We start from the raw sequence: 15,691 nt of genomic DNA, 5'->3' as shown, positions 1-15,691 counted from the left end.
CAGAAGTTGGATAGAATTCACCTCCCAAATGATCTGGCCGGGTCTGGTATTTTCTTGGTGAAAGCTTGTGAACTATTGACTTAATTCCTTTACTGGTGCAAGAACTACAGCTACAAATTTCCGCTTGTGTCAGTTTTGGTAAACTTCAGGAGCTAGGAAATTGTCCACTTTACAGAAATGTTCAAATTTACTGGCATTTCATATATTCTCTGTTTGTACTCTCTGCTATAACATTGTCCTGATTCTTTCTGTATATTGTTTACTTACGTTTTTGTTTTGCTTAATCAAAGTTTGTTTTTTTAAATCTTTTCAAAGAATATTCTTTTGACTTACTAGATCACCTCAATTTTATACTTTTTTCTGTTTTATTAAGTTCTGCTCATATCTTTATTGTCTCTTTTTCTGTGTTCTCAGGGTTTATTGTTTTACACTTCTGATGTCAATTAAAACACTTGGTTATTAATTTTAATAAATCTTTTGACTTATAAACAGTTGAACTTTTTGAAGGTTCCAGCTTAGTTGTACGTATCTAAGGGTCAGCTCCTCCTCATAGTTGCTGGCCTAAGGCTTAGTTCACCCTATAGCCATGTATATATTGACATTTTTTCCCCTCGACTTTCTGTGTTTTGCTACTTCTCACTTCTCTTTGCAGAGAAGCCCTTTGAAATACCCTTAACTTATTTTACAGCCAATAAGTCTTTAAAATACTGTGTATTTTTTAAGATAAATCAACTTATATAATTAGGCAGGAAATCTGACCTGCCATATTTCACTCTTCTCCACGATTAATCTGCTGTATTACACGACCTTCGAGTTTTTAGCTTTAACAATGACATGTACTCTAAAAATGTTTGAAAGATCCTACCCAGTCTTTTAAAACATCCTTGCTCCTTGTTTCACTTCTAGTTTTATGTATATTTTCTGCCTGGCACCTGATTATTCCAACATCTGATGGATGGCCTTGGGAATCTAATTCTGCTATTGATTGTTTTTGCTGATTCTCTCCACTTGTAGCTGATTTCTTCATTATTGTGTAAATTTAGATCATGAGCTCATGTTTAGCTAAACTTTATCTGTGGGAACGCTATAGGCCTGTGTTGAAGGTCTACCTCTCCAGAAAGGGTTTAGTTTTGTGTTTGGAATACCACCGATTTGGGAGCATTGTAAGTTAATTTCTTAGCTTCTGTTTGCAAGACCGCAAATAAATTTGCAACCCAAACACTGTGAACACAGATCTGCGGTTCAGAATTCTCAAGATTTCCTACCTGTTTCCTACCCAGAGCAGAGGCCAAGAGAATTTGATCTTAGTCTCCCTTTGCCAGCAGATATTTTTTTCTCCTGGCACACCCTTTCATTAAAGGTGAAGCCAGGGATAGATAGCTTTAGTTCTAACTTCCCATCTAGTAGGGATGGAGTCTTACCTCCTGCCTCCCATGTGGTCATGGCCATTTAAAAACAAGTCTCTATACCAGGTGTGTCATTCAACTACGGCCTGTATTCCAAATCCAGACAGCTGCCTATTTTTTATGGCCTATGAGCTATGAATAATTTTCACGTTTTAACTGGTAACATTTTAAATGGTTACCTAAGTACCTAAATAATATCCTCAATTTTGCCTCTTTGGTCTACAAAGCCTAAAATATTTGCCATTTGGCTCCATAAAAACAGGATTTCCAGAACTACGACTTTAAGGATCGGGAGACGCGAAGGACTGAAGGACGCGGTCTCTGGCCCTGTATTTTGGGAATTGGACGGATTGACAGGAATGGAAACTGGAAGTGCAAATCAAGAAAAAGCACTGGAAGAGGAAAGCACTGAAAAGAAAAAAGAAGTAGAAAAAAAGAAAAGGTCTCGGGTAAAACAGGTGCTTGCAGATATTGCAAAGCAGGTGGACTTCTGGTTTGGAGATGCAAATCTTCACAAGGATAGATTTCTTCGAGAGCAGATAGAAAAATCTAGAGATGGATATGTTGATATATCACTTCTCGTGTCATTCAACAAAATGAAAAAATTGACCACTGATGGAAAGTTAATAGCCAGAGCACTGAAAAATTCAGCTGTTGTAGAGCTGGATTTAGAAGGCACCAGAATCAGGAGAAAAAAGCCTCTGGGTGAAAGACCAAAGGATGAGGATGAGCGGACTGTGTATGTGGAATTACTTCCCAAAAATGTTAATCACAGCTGGATTGAAAGGGTATTTGGGAAATGTGGCAATGTTGTTTATATAAGTATACCACATTATAAGTCTACTGGAGATCCAAAGGGATTTGCCTTTGTGGAATTTGAGACAAAAGAACAAGCAGCAAAAGCTATTGAGTTTCTTAATAACCCACCAGAGGAAGCACCAAGAAAACCTGGTGAATTTCCCAAGACAGTGAAAAACAAGCCCATTCCTGCCCTTAGAGTAGCTGAAGAAAAGAAAAAGAAAAAGAAGAAGAAAGGCCGAATGAAGAAAGAAGACAGTATCCAGACCAAAGAGTCAAATATGGACCCAAGCAAGGAAAGCGTCTGTAAAAAAAAGGTCGAGGACCACATCTGAGGGCTCTGAAGTAGAGGTTACTGAAGCCCAAAAGCCACCCACAAAGAAGAAGAAAAAACGAGAAAGAACTGAAGTATCCAGCTTCCCTTTAGGCAAAACAGGGAAGAGAAAGAGAAGTAGCTCTGAAGATGCAGATTACCTAACTCCCAAATCAAAACTTAAAAAAGTGGCTCAGAAAGACATTAAAAAAGCTTCAGAAGTTTGTAAAGAAAACAAAGAATTAGAAGTCTCTACTGAAGAGGAAAAAGACACTGGAGATATAAAAGATGGATCCCTCTTGAAAGCAAAAAGAAAGCATAAGAAAAAACATAAAGAGAGGCATAAAATGGGAGAAGAGGTTATACCATTACGAGTACTATCAAAGACCCAATGGCTGGATTTGAAAAAAGAGTATTTAGCACTGCAAAAAGCTAGCATGGCTTCTTTAAAAAAAACAATATCCCAAATAAAATTAGAGTCAGAAATGGAAACAAACCATGGAGTACCTACTAAGTCCGAAATGAAAAATGAAAAAACAGACAGTGAAGAGGGTGGTCCCCAGGAGAAGGTTAATGCAGCAGGACCACAGTTTGTGAGTGGTGTGATTGTGAAGATCATTAGCGCTGAGCCTTTACCTGGCAGGAAACAAGTCAGGGATACTTTGGCAGTAATCTCAGAAGTTGTTTATGTTGATTTGCTGGAAGGAGATACAGAATGCCATGCTAGATTTAAAACTCCTGACGATGCTCAAGCGGTAATAAATGCATATACGGAAATTAAAAAGAAACACTGCTGGAAACTAGAGATTCTTTCTGGTAAAACTTTATAGAACATTCTTTTTCAACAATTCTTATTGTGGGGTGATTGTTCTATAATTTCTGAGTTTGGCTAATGAAACTACGTTGTTGGGTTTTTTTGGTACTATAATATGCATAAAGTAGCATTAATAAAATGAGACTATTCCGGTTCGGTTGTTGACAAAAACAAAACAAAAACAAAAACAAAAAAAAAAAACAGGATTTCCAGCTTCTGTTCTAAGCTATCAAGATCTTCAATCCACTCTTAATAGAGCTATAACTCTCACACATGGGTCCTGGACATTTCGACTGCACACTTCCAAAATCAACCACGCAATTAAAAATAAGTTGTGTACATTTAACCTAGCATACCTAACCCTTTTCTTTTAGGAGAGTTTTTCAAGTAATCTTGCCCACCGTATTCTTCAGAACTTCATTAATAATGGCAAAAAACTGGGCTTACCTGGTGGCGCAGTGGTTGAGAGTCCGCCTGCCGATGCAGGGGACACGGGTTCGTGCCCCGGTCCGGGAAGATCCCACATGCCGTGGAGCGGCTGGGCCCGTGAGCCATGGCCGCTGAGCCTGTGCGTCCGGAGCCTGTGCTCTGCAACGGGAGAGGCCACAACAGTGAGAGGCCTACGTACCAAAAAAACAAACAAACAAAAAACAAAAAAAGGCAAAAAATTAAAACAACTTAACATTCAACAAAAATGGGAAATGCTCATAACAATTATAGAAGCACATACAGTAGAAAACTATAAACTGTTATTGAAAGAGTGAGACATAACTTTTTATTCTTGGAGAACTATGTTTATTTAGGTCCCTTTTGTTTAAATAAGTATATTTCTGTGTATGTATGTATACAGTCATGTATTTATATACACATACATTATTTGTATGATATATTTATATAAACATATGAAATACATACCTATACACATACCTTTGATTTATATTTGTATACATACACAGGAATATAATTATATATTATATATTTATATACATTGAACTGAAAACTGGTAGTATACATATATATCATGTATAAACGTGTGTCTATGTGCATGTGTAGAAAAGCAGGTTGAGAGATATGGAAGCATGAGTTAGACAGGGTTCAAGATTTTAAAAGTAGTTATGTGTACGTAGTGAGGTTAAGGCCCATTTGATTGAAAATATTGCATATTTTTACATCAATTGTTATGATGACCAGATTCCTATGTAAATAAAATTATAATTAGCTATACATACTCGTATGTGTAATGTATAACCAAAAGATATATAGTTTTATATATGTATTATATTTATATTATATAATACAATTATACTAATATATTATATATTGTGTTATATAGAATATATTAACTATAGTGTATTATATCAGATAATAATAATTATATATTTATATATTATGATATAATTGTTTTAAAATCAATATTACAGGATATATCATATTAATATTATGAACATATTAACCATAGAAATACATTTCATTACTCATATATTTTGTATATAATATATGCTAGGCAAAAATATATATTAATATAATACATAATTGTTATACACTAATATAAATATTAGTATATTACATTTATACATCAATATAATATTTAATATTGGTACATTTATATTATTTTTAATATATACATAGCTAATGCTCTTTAAAGCCACCTGCTACAGGTAGAATAAGACCAGGAGTATGGCCAAAGCAAATTGTAAAAATATTAGATTACTTATATTCATTTATATGTCATTCTCCTGGAATCTGCATCTGGCTATTAGAGAGGACACACAGCAAAATCAACAAAAAGTGCCCAGGACATAGGATCCTTTCTTCATTGGAACCTCAAAGGAAACACAGTGCTATTTAGTCCCCCTTCAAAGAGCCAAGAGCAAACCTTGAAGCACCCAGTAAAAGCCAATTCAAACAAAAAAGCTTTTCCACTTAAACTGGAAAACGTTAAGTTCCCAAGAGACCCCCTACATCAACCACTGAAGCTCATTTGGCAGTAAAAACAATAATGTTCACCAAACAACAAGAAACGCAAAACAATAGGTGTTTTACCAAAAACACAAAAAAGCAGCTAATTAGTGTCTCTCCTCTTTGAGAGAAGGGGGTGGGAAGTGGGCAGAAGACCTGATAGGAAAGATAAAAAGAAAAGGAAAAGGAAAATAACAGTTTCCAGTCTGACACTCAAGCTGTCTTCTGCATCCATTTCGTCAAGACCACCAAGTCAATGTGGAGGCTTTTTCCTCCTTCCCTTTTCTTTTCATGAGACCGATCACAACCAGCACTGCAGATTCCATCCAATTAAGGAATGCTGTTGCCTACATGTGTGAATGAGCTGTGAGTAAAGTACTGAAGTAGAGGACACCTAAAGTGAAACGATTTCATGAATGTCCACGTGGCTGAGCAGCAAGTTAACCTTTCACAGATGTGCTAAAGAAGAAGAGTTGGGTTTTATTTTATTTACTTTTCCCTGGACTGTGTTGAATGACTATCATCGACAAGTTCAGGCTACTTTTTGCTGAGGATTAATGCACTGGGAGAGCTGAGAGAACACTCAACAGTAGAGCTGTCTTTTTCTTGATCAGTTCACCTTAGTTTCCCAAACTCTAAGTCTTTCCCTAATTCTTTCTCCTTTTTATTGTAGTAAAATGAACATAACACAAAATTCACCATTTTGATCATTTTACAATTCACTGTACCATTCAGTGGAATTTACTACTGTCACAATGTTGTGCAACTATCACCTCTGTCCAACTACAAAATATTTTCATCACCCCAAGAGGAAACATACACCCATTTTGAGGAGTCATTCCCTATTTCCCTCTCTTCCAAACCCCTGGCAACCACTAATGTATAATATTGTCCGTGTGTATGGATTTGCCACTGCTGGACATTTCCTATAAATGGAACCATACAATATAGAGCCTTTCGCGCCTGACTTCTTTCACTTAGTTGCATCCACGATGTAGCATGTATCAGTAATCCATTCACTTCTAGGGCTGAATTCCCTGATCCTGTTTTCTTCACACTGTTTGAATACAAAATTTAAAATAAGTTGAGAGTGAAGCTCTGTTTTAAGGGCACATCTACGAGGCCAACTCTTTTAAAAAAGGTGAAAAGGGAGATATTGTTGTGAAATGATAATCGTTGAGAAGCCTCAGCCAATTTGATAATGAAAAGTTTGGGAAATGTTGCAAAAAATTATCTGCTTTATATTAAAAGCCTTTTAAGCAAGGATTCAGGAGATTGTCTTTTTCTTGCAGGTAACTTAAATGAGTCAGAAGGAAATAACTGCGCTTTAAAACTGATTTTGAAAGGATTCTATTTATTCTTAATAGACGAATGGGAGTACAGGTAGTTCACATCCAATATGGACTCCCTGTCCAAACACTGTTTATCGTTTTAGCCACCACTATCGAATTATATTTCTTGAGAGTAAGGCAGCTCAATTCCTGCATATTACTTTTTTTTCCTGCATATTACTTTTTTAAATTCATCTATCAAATCCATTAATATAGTATAAACAAGAGATGTTCATGTTTCAGTGCAGTTCAAATATCAGGTATAAAGAACCACCAGCAAGAAAAAGAATCCTATATCTCTTGCCAGAATGTGGTCAGCTCTGGGGTGCTTTGCTAGCTGAAACACACTTTCATTGTTAAGAGGATAGAGGCTGTTTAAGAGGGATGAGAGCCAAAAAATGTTAACTACGTGTATGTGTTAAGAACAGTGCTAGGTTATCTCATATTCTATATCAGCCAAGGCTCACCATTTTACATATGTGAAAAGCGAAGTTAAAAGTGTTTTAGTAGGGCTTCCCTGGTGGCGCAGTGGTTAAGAATCTGCCTGCCAGTGCAGGGGACGCGGGTTTGAGCCCTGGTCCGGGAAGCTCCCACATGCCACGGAGCAACTAAGAGCATGCGCCACAACTACTGAGCCTGCACTCTAGAGCCCGTGAACCACAACTACTGAAGCCCACACACCTAGACCCCGTGCTCAGCAACAAAGAGAAGCCACCACAATGAGAAGCCCGCGCACCGTAACAAAGAGTAGCCCCCGCTCACCGCAACTAGAGAAAGCCCGCGCATGGCAAGGAAGAGACAACGCAGCCAAAAATAAATAAATAAATCTATTTTTTTAAAAAAAGTGTTTTAGTAACTTACTAAAAGGCACGCAATCAGTAAATCTGAGCAAGAATTCAATCCCAAATCTGTCACACTGAAGTTTAAGCTAATACATGAGATTAATAAAAACAGCACTAAATTAAAAGTTCAGAGATATTTTTAATTTCATACTCTTTCACTAACGCTCTTTGGAGATAAATCATTTCTTTTATATGGGCCTTAGTTTTCACAACTATAATAGTTGGAAGCTTGACTAGATGATCTGTATGTAGTCTTCCAATTCTAAAATGTTCCACTCATTTGGATTCCTACAATAATTGCCCTTGCAATACATGCATGCTGCCACCAAGTAGCCGTAGAGATTATTAGTTCCTTTTATATCCCTAGTGGGGAGTGCATTTTGACATCAGACTTACCGGTCAATAGTACAACCTGTTACTATAACTATAAAATAACAAAATAATCTGGTATTATTTCCTGTAAAGCAGAAGCTTTACATTGTCTGTGCATCATATCAGAATCACCTGTAGGTTTGTTTGGTTGTGTTTTAACATCTTTATTGGAGTGTAATTGCTTTACAATGGTGTGTTAGTTTCTGCTTTATAACACCTGTAGGTTTTTAAACATAGAGGAAATCCATAACCCATTGAATGAGAATCTTCAGAGACAGGACATGGGCATCTGGATTTTTGGGCTCCCATCATCGTAATATTTTATTTTATTTTATTTTTTGCCTATGTACAATATTTGTCACATCCTCTTGAACCTTTAAATGTTTCTTTTTGTTTTAAAATTTTAGAATATTCCATAATCTTCACCTACTTTTCATAAGGTGTGATCTGTTATGTTTATTCGATCTTGTTCTTCTCCTGGTTGTCTTCTTTTTTTCCTTTTTTTTTTGGCGTGGGGGGGGCCCTGCCTCATGGCTTGCAGGATCTTAGTTCCCTGACCAGGAATGGGACCCCAGGGCCCCAGCAGTGAAAGCGCCAAGTTCTAACCACTGGACCACCAGGGAAGTCCCAAGACTTCTGTTTTAAATGACTTTTTTTCCCACTCTAATTCATTCCTGGGATCAGTTTCATGTTTGAACATTAAACCAACCTTGCATTACTAGAATAAAGCTACTTTGATTGTGATATATGATTGTTTTACATACCATGGATACAGTTTGTGCTTCTGTTTACACATTTTGCATGCATGTTCAAAAGAGAAACTGGCCTGTGATTCTATTCTTGTAATATTCTTTTTAGTTTTAATCTGAAGCTTATGTTGGCCTTATAAATATTTGAGCAATATATACTTTTCTGTCTCCTGGAAGATTTTTATGTAAGATTACCAATATTTCTTCCCTAAATATTTGGAAGAATTTACTTGGAAAGCCATTTATCCCTGGAAATCATTTTCTGTAAAGGTACTTAATTATACAAACAACTTTTGCAGTAGATATAGGTTTTTGAGATATGTTTTCTTTCTTGGGTTAGTCTTGTTAGCTTGCATTTTTAAAGAATTTGTCATTTTCGATGAATTTTCAAATTTATAAATATAAAATTATCATAATTTAAACAGCTTTATTGGGATGTAATTTACATACCATAATTTCAACACTTTAATGTATACAATTCAGTGGTTCTCAGTGTAACCACTAAAAGACTTGTGTAAGCATCACAACAATCCAATTTTAGATTTCTGTCCCCCCACAAAAAACCCATTACACATTAACAAGCTTTTTTCAATCTCTTCAACCCTCTCAGCCCTAGGCAACCACTCATCTACTTCCTGTCTCTACAGATTTGCTATTCTGGGCATTTCATATAAATGGGACCGTACAATATGTGATCTTTTGTGAGTGGCTGCTTTTACTTTACATAATGCTATCATGGTTCATCTATGTTGTAACATGGATCAGTAGATCGTTCCTTTCTATAGCTGAATGCTATTCTATTGTATGGATATTCCACATTTTGTTTATTCATTTATCCAGTTGTCATTTGAATTATTTCCACCTTTTGTTTTTAGAAATATGCTTCTATGAACATTCACGTACAAGCTTTTGTGCAGACATAAGTTTTTCTTTCTCTTAGGTATATATTTAGTAGTGGAACTGCTGGGTCATAGGGTAACTCTATGTTTAACACTTGCAGGAACTCTCAAGCTGTTTTGTAAAATGGCCGCACCATTTTACATTCCCACCAGCAACGTATGTGCGTTTCAATCTCTTCTCTTACAGCCTAGCATGTCATCTATGCTGGAAAACGTTTCACATGTGGTTGAGCAGGATGAGTATTTTACTGTTTGGTTGAGTGTTCTGTAAACATTTATTAGGTCTTGTTAATTCATAGTCTTGTCCAAGTCTTCTATATCGTTGTTGATCTTCTGCCTAACTGTTCTATCCATTATTGACTGTGGAGTACTGAAGCCTCTACCTAATGTTGTGCAATTATCTATTTCTTCCTTCAATTCTTCATGGATTTTGGTATTTTCTTCTTCGTGTATTTTGGTTTTACCTTATTCAGGGCAAATAGGGTAAAGATTTTTGTATCTTCCCTTTCTTTATCATAAAATGTCCCTTTTCATATCTAGTAACTTTTTTGTTTGTTTTAAAGTCTATTTTTTCTGGTATTTGTATAGCCACTTCAGCAATGCTTATGGTTGCTATTTGCATGATATATATTTTTTCATCCTTTTACTTTGTACACATTAGACTTTTGAATCCAAGCAGTGTCTCCTATAGTAAACATTTTTTAATACCCAGTTCGACAATATCTGCCTTTTGATTGTATTGTTTAATTCATTTACATTTAGTTTTTATTATTGATATGGTAGGATTTATTTATGTCTATCATTCTACCTTTGGTTTTCTACATGTCTCATGTTTTTGCTTTTTTGTTATTGTTCCTCCATTTTCCTTTTATAGTAAGTAGATATTTTCTACTGTAACATGTAATTCCTTTAATGATTTTTAACCACATTGTTTGAGTAATGGCTGCACTAGGGCTTATGTAATACATCTCAGAATCTCTTCAGATTTTTGCTAGGTTCATTCCAGATAGAAACAGAAACTGTACTTTTATAGAGCTGTATGCCTTCCCCTCTTTTTTGTTTTTATTACATTTATATATGTTACATACTTAACAACATATTATTATAATAATTACTTCTCACAAGCTTATTTTTTCAAAGAGCTTAGAGAAGAAAGTTGAGCAAATAAATATTTTTGAGTTTGTCGGGTTAATCTATTTACCATTTCTGGTTCTCTTCCTTTCTTCCTGTGGATTCAGCTTATGATCTACTGTCATTTTTATCCTAACACAGCTTTGTTCTCACTACCTTCGTTGTGCCATATCATCAAATATATGATTTTTTTATGTTATATACAGAACAATCCAAATATAGTCATATTGTTTAGGCGCTTACTTTTTAAATTAGTTAAGAGAAGAAAGGAGAAGAAATTTGAAATTACAGTATCTTTTATAATTCCCTACACAACTGCTCTAGTCAGCATTCTTTGTTTTTATGGCTTGAGTTACTGTCTGCTATCATTTGAAGAACTTCCACTAGTATTGCTTGTGAAGCCCGTCTGCTAACAATGAACTCACTCAGTTTCTTTTTCTGTTTCTGAGTTATGGTGAAGTATTGATGATAAGTTGTGGAGTGGTGGGAAAAACTAAAATGCGATGTGCTGTATGATGTATGTTTCACTGAAGTGTCTTGGTCAAATTCTAATGATTTATGATGGAAATCACATACAGCAAGCATCACAATTCTCCAGGAATGTTCTGTAGAATGCTAATGTTAATGATGAATATGTGATCCCAAATCTTTCACTTGTATTGACCTTATCTCAGTAATTCTTCTCCCAACAATGCCATAACTAGAGCTGAGTTCTAAAGTGTACCTTCCTCTTTTCCAATAGAAATGGTCCCACAATTTCAGAAAGTTCTCAAAGGTGAAAAAGTGCACACAGCGTTTATCACGTTTGCAAATGCCAATGAAAATGCTAAGGTAACACTGTCCAAAATGCAATATTCTTCTGTGAGGGCACCCAACTTTAAACAAATACACATATTCTAAATACAGCTTAGATCTGTGACATGTTTTGGCCAATGAAGTGTGAGCAGACATGATGGCCTTCAATGAGCAGCAGAGGCCTTAAATGGGCTTGTGCACTTGGGCTCACCTCTTATGTTTCAGTGAACTTTGTGAGAAGACAGGGCCTGGGAGCTGCGGCCTCACAGTTGGGCTCCAGAGGAAGATGTGTGTTACAGACCTCAAACTGACCCAAAACACGGAGCAAAACCAGCCATCTAGAGGTCTAAAAGAGAGCCACTGCAGCTAGCCAATAGGTCCAAGAAAAATAAATTCTTGTTTATGGAACTGAGTTTTGGGTCAATTCGTTCCAAAGCATTATCACAGCAAGAGCTGACTAACACAACATCCTCCAAATCATTGTTATGTAAATGGCTGCCACCATGCCTACAAGTAAGGCAATTGTGTACTCAAATTGTGAGAGTTCTTGAACTCTTGGTGCCTCTCCAACACAATGTACATGGCTAAATTTCCACAAATAAGTTCACTAATATACCACAAAGATCTCCCTAAGCTTTTATTAAATGTAATCCAAAGTTCATTCTTTTCATTTTCTGCTTCTACATAGTTAAAATGCTTTTTATCAATGTAAAATGGCTCTTACCTTTTGGCTTCTGTCGTGAGAGTCTTGAACTCTGAAACACTGTAGGATATCACCTATAAATGGAATCTAAAACATACAACAATTGAACGAATATAACAAAAAAGGAGAGTCACTGATATAGAGAACAAATTAATGGTTGCCAGTGTGGAGGGGGAGGAGGGGGCAATACAGGGGTGGGGAAGTGAGAGATGTAAACTACTGGGTGTACGACAGGCTCAAGGATGTATTGTACAACACAGGGAATATAGCCAATATTTGGTAATAACTGTAAATGTAAAGTAACCTTTAAAAAGGATATAAAAATTTTTTTAAAAAGAAATCATACTTAAAATTCGAAACAATTTAAATGTCCATCAACAGGAAAATGCACATATAAATTATTGGATTTCCCTACATGGGAATCCTACGTAGCGAGGAAAGTACATGAACTAGACAGATCTTTACGTGTCAGCATGGATGAACCTAGCAAAGATAACGCTAAATAAAGCAAGTAACAAGAGAAAACAAAATAAAATACGATATGCAGTTTAAGAATACTTAAACATGTAGCCTACATAGAAAGACATCCATGCCACTGACGGAGACCAAGTTCAGAAGAGTGGTTACCCAGGGTCAGCTGGGGAGTGGCTGTGTTTGGGAAAGTGGTCACACCAGAGACTCTTCAACAGGAATGGTAATGTTTCACTTCACACACTGGCTGGAGGACGGAGGAGTGTCTGCGATGTTATAATGTGAGCACGCTGCATGTAAAAGCCATTGCTGACCACATCTAGGGGAACTGACGCGTGGGAGCTGGTAGTGGGTGGAGGCATCCAGAAGGTGGTGGTAGAAGAGGAACGTTGTACACGTAACGCCTAAGGCCTGACCAGAGGACGACCACTGCTCTAGAAACTGGACACAAATCCAACTTCTACGGCCAATCTTAGAAGACAAACTGAGGCATATTTAAAATTTTAACACTTTATGTGCGCAAAAATAGATTCAATTCACGCACCACAAAGCGGAAGAGGTGAGGAGCACTCCAGCCACAGGAGCTGCAGAGATGTTTATTTTAAAAAGGCAGAAGCAAAGCAAGGAAACCAGTGATTTGCTATGGCTTTAACGCCTAGTTGGTGGTTTGTGACTGGGTGTCCTCAGCGGTGTTCGTCACCCTGAGGCGCTGACAGGCTTAGATTTGGGTTGGTTTAAGTGGGTGGCCGCATCGCTAGAGCCACCGCAGGCTAACGGCCTCCTTGCAGGGTTAATTTACTAACACCAATTGTCTGAGTCCTTCCTCTTACTCAGTCACGTCACTTCCTACGCCTCACTTTCTCTTCTGCAAAGTGGATATTCAGTAGTAAATTCTCTGTGGAGGTGTCAGTACAAAACAAAGTGATTATTAGGAACCACGATCATGTCCTGAATGCACGGAACACGTCACCGTTTGCCAACCACCGTGTCAAGCCAGCAGAAACGACAGAAATTAAGAGCTCTCCGCAGAAATTCACACACCCGTGCACCAGGTAAGGGACCACAGGCAGACGTTCACTCAGCCTTTCCTGTGTCCCTCACGGAGTTCACGCTCTCTTCTGGGCGGGGCGAGCACAGACACTTTGCGGGAGTTTAACTACTTTTAAAATGCGCTGATACAACCATGTCTCACTTTTGTTTGGATCAGTCAGCAAACGCTTTTTGGAAACCCCAAATTCTCCACACCTCCTACCTTTCACGCTGCCCTAGTCTCGAAGCTGCCGACACCGCTCCTCAGGCCGCGTCGTCAGGAGAGGCGGGTCTGCGTGCTGCTCCTCAGGCCGCGTCGTCAAGGGAGGCGGGTCTGCGTGCGGACGCACGGCGAGCGCGCAGAAGTCCTCGAGCCCCGCCCCCACGGGCCCGCCCGGAGGCTTAAACCGCAGCCCCGCGGCTCGGGAGGGCGTTGATGCCCGCGCCAACACCAGGCCGCGCGTGGGCTCCGGAGCGCGGCATGGAGGGCCCGGCCTAGCTGGGGCCCGTGGCCCTGTGTCTTCGGGCCGCAGCCGCCGGGCGGTGGGCGCCCGAGGGGCCGGGAGGCGAGCCGGGACCCACAGGAGGGTGTGGGCATCCTGTCTGCAGCCAGCGTCCCCGAGGCCGCGCTCAGGCCGTGAACACTCGGTGAAGCTGCGCCCGGACAGCGCGGCCGACTCCTTCTCGCGCTCTGAGGACCTGTGCGCGCTGCAGGACTCGGTGCCTCTGCCCTCCGTGCGGGCTTCCCTGAGGGAGGGCCTGCTGGACTTAACGCCTTCTGCCTCCGCGGGTAGACTGGGCGCCGCTCCTGAGCACCCTCTGCCCCTGATCTGTATCCAGAGCTTCTTCCAGCCACGGCTTGTCGAGACAGGTTTGTACTTCCCGCTTCCAGGGGCCCTCGTGTGGGCGCTGAGAAGCGGGGTTTTAAATGGTTAACGGTGGAGGGTGGGCTCTAGAACCGGTGCCCGGTGACCGGGTGTACGTGCACTAGACGGGGCGTGCGGCCTAGGACTCCTGCCAGCTCGGTGACCCCGGCCGAGTGCCTTAAGGCTTCAAGGTCTCAGTGTTCTCATCTGTAGCATGGGCTTCACAGGACCCAGCCTCTGTGGCGGTTACAAGGATGCACTGTGTTAATGCTTCTAGACTCTACAAAGTAGAACACTTAGCACAGTTTGGAGCATCGTTAATTGTTGCACAGATGTTACCTGGTCTGTTGAATGACTTTGCCTGGTACACACCAAAGCGATTAGGAAATGGATATATCCCAGCTTCATTTCCTTTCCATTCAAACAGGGCTCAGGAAAAAAAAAAATTTTTCTCCATAGGTGTATCATATATAGTGGAAAGAGCACCGGTGTCAAGGCAGCTTAGGGTTTGAATTCCAGGGCTTATGCTCTCTGTGGCCTGGACAGGTTTCTTTTGCACTACAATCCCCACACTTGTAAAATGACATTAAAAACCACTCTTTCTGTGGGTTCTTAGAATTAATTAAGCAGGTTATGTGTGTAAAGTATCCTGGCACTTGAATGAGATGTCAGAACCAAGGGCTGCTGGAGACCATGCTTCTGCCCTAGGTAATCTTCCCTTCTACTGGGCAGCAAGTAAACACAAGCACAGGAGTCAATGCTCTGGAAGAAGTGAGTTCTGCTGCTACAGAGCACAGAACCTCTTTTTTGTTTAATTTTTATTCTATATTGGAGGATAGTTGATTTACAATATTGTGTTACTTTCAGGTGTACAGTAAAGTGATTCAGTTATACATATATCCATTCCTTTTCAGATTCTTTTCCCGTACAGTTTGTTACAGGATATGGAGTAGAGGTCCCTGTGCTATGCAGTAGGTCCTTGTTGATGATTTTATATATAGCCGTGTGTATATGTTAATGCTAAACTCCTAATGTATCCCTCCCCACCATCTTTCCCCTTTGCAGAGCACAGAAACTTGGAAGGGAAAGTTCAGGGTAGGATTCTTGGAGGAAGTGCCATCCTTTCTAAGGATATGTAGAAGCTCCTGGGGTGGCAGGAGAGAGCAGTGTGTGTTGAAGTTTGAGAAATGTAAGAAAATATGGCAAAACTAAT

At 39.1% G+C, this 15,691-nt stretch overlaps 1 protein-coding gene and 1 pseudogene across 1 annotated transcript in view; both read left to right on the top strand.

Moving 5' to 3' along the window:
- LOC125963851 (UDP-N-acetylglucosamine--peptide N-acetylglucosaminyltransferase 110 kDa subunit-like) overlaps positions 1-15,691 on the top strand; it is a 275,052-nt gene that overhangs the window by 82,945 nt on the left and 176,416 nt on the right. The gene's annotated exons all lie outside the window — the stretch shown is intronic.
- Positions 1,683-3,484, top strand: LOC125963852 (la-related protein 7-like; annotated as a pseudogene).

Source organism: Orcinus orca, chromosome 3 (genome assembly GCF_937001465.1).
Source record: "Orcinus orca chromosome 3, mOrcOrc1.1, whole genome shotgun sequence".
Classification (NCBI taxonomy): Eukaryota; Metazoa; Chordata; class Mammalia; order Artiodactyla; family Delphinidae; genus Orcinus; species Orcinus orca.
This window is presented reverse-complemented; position numbering and strand designations above follow the sequence as displayed.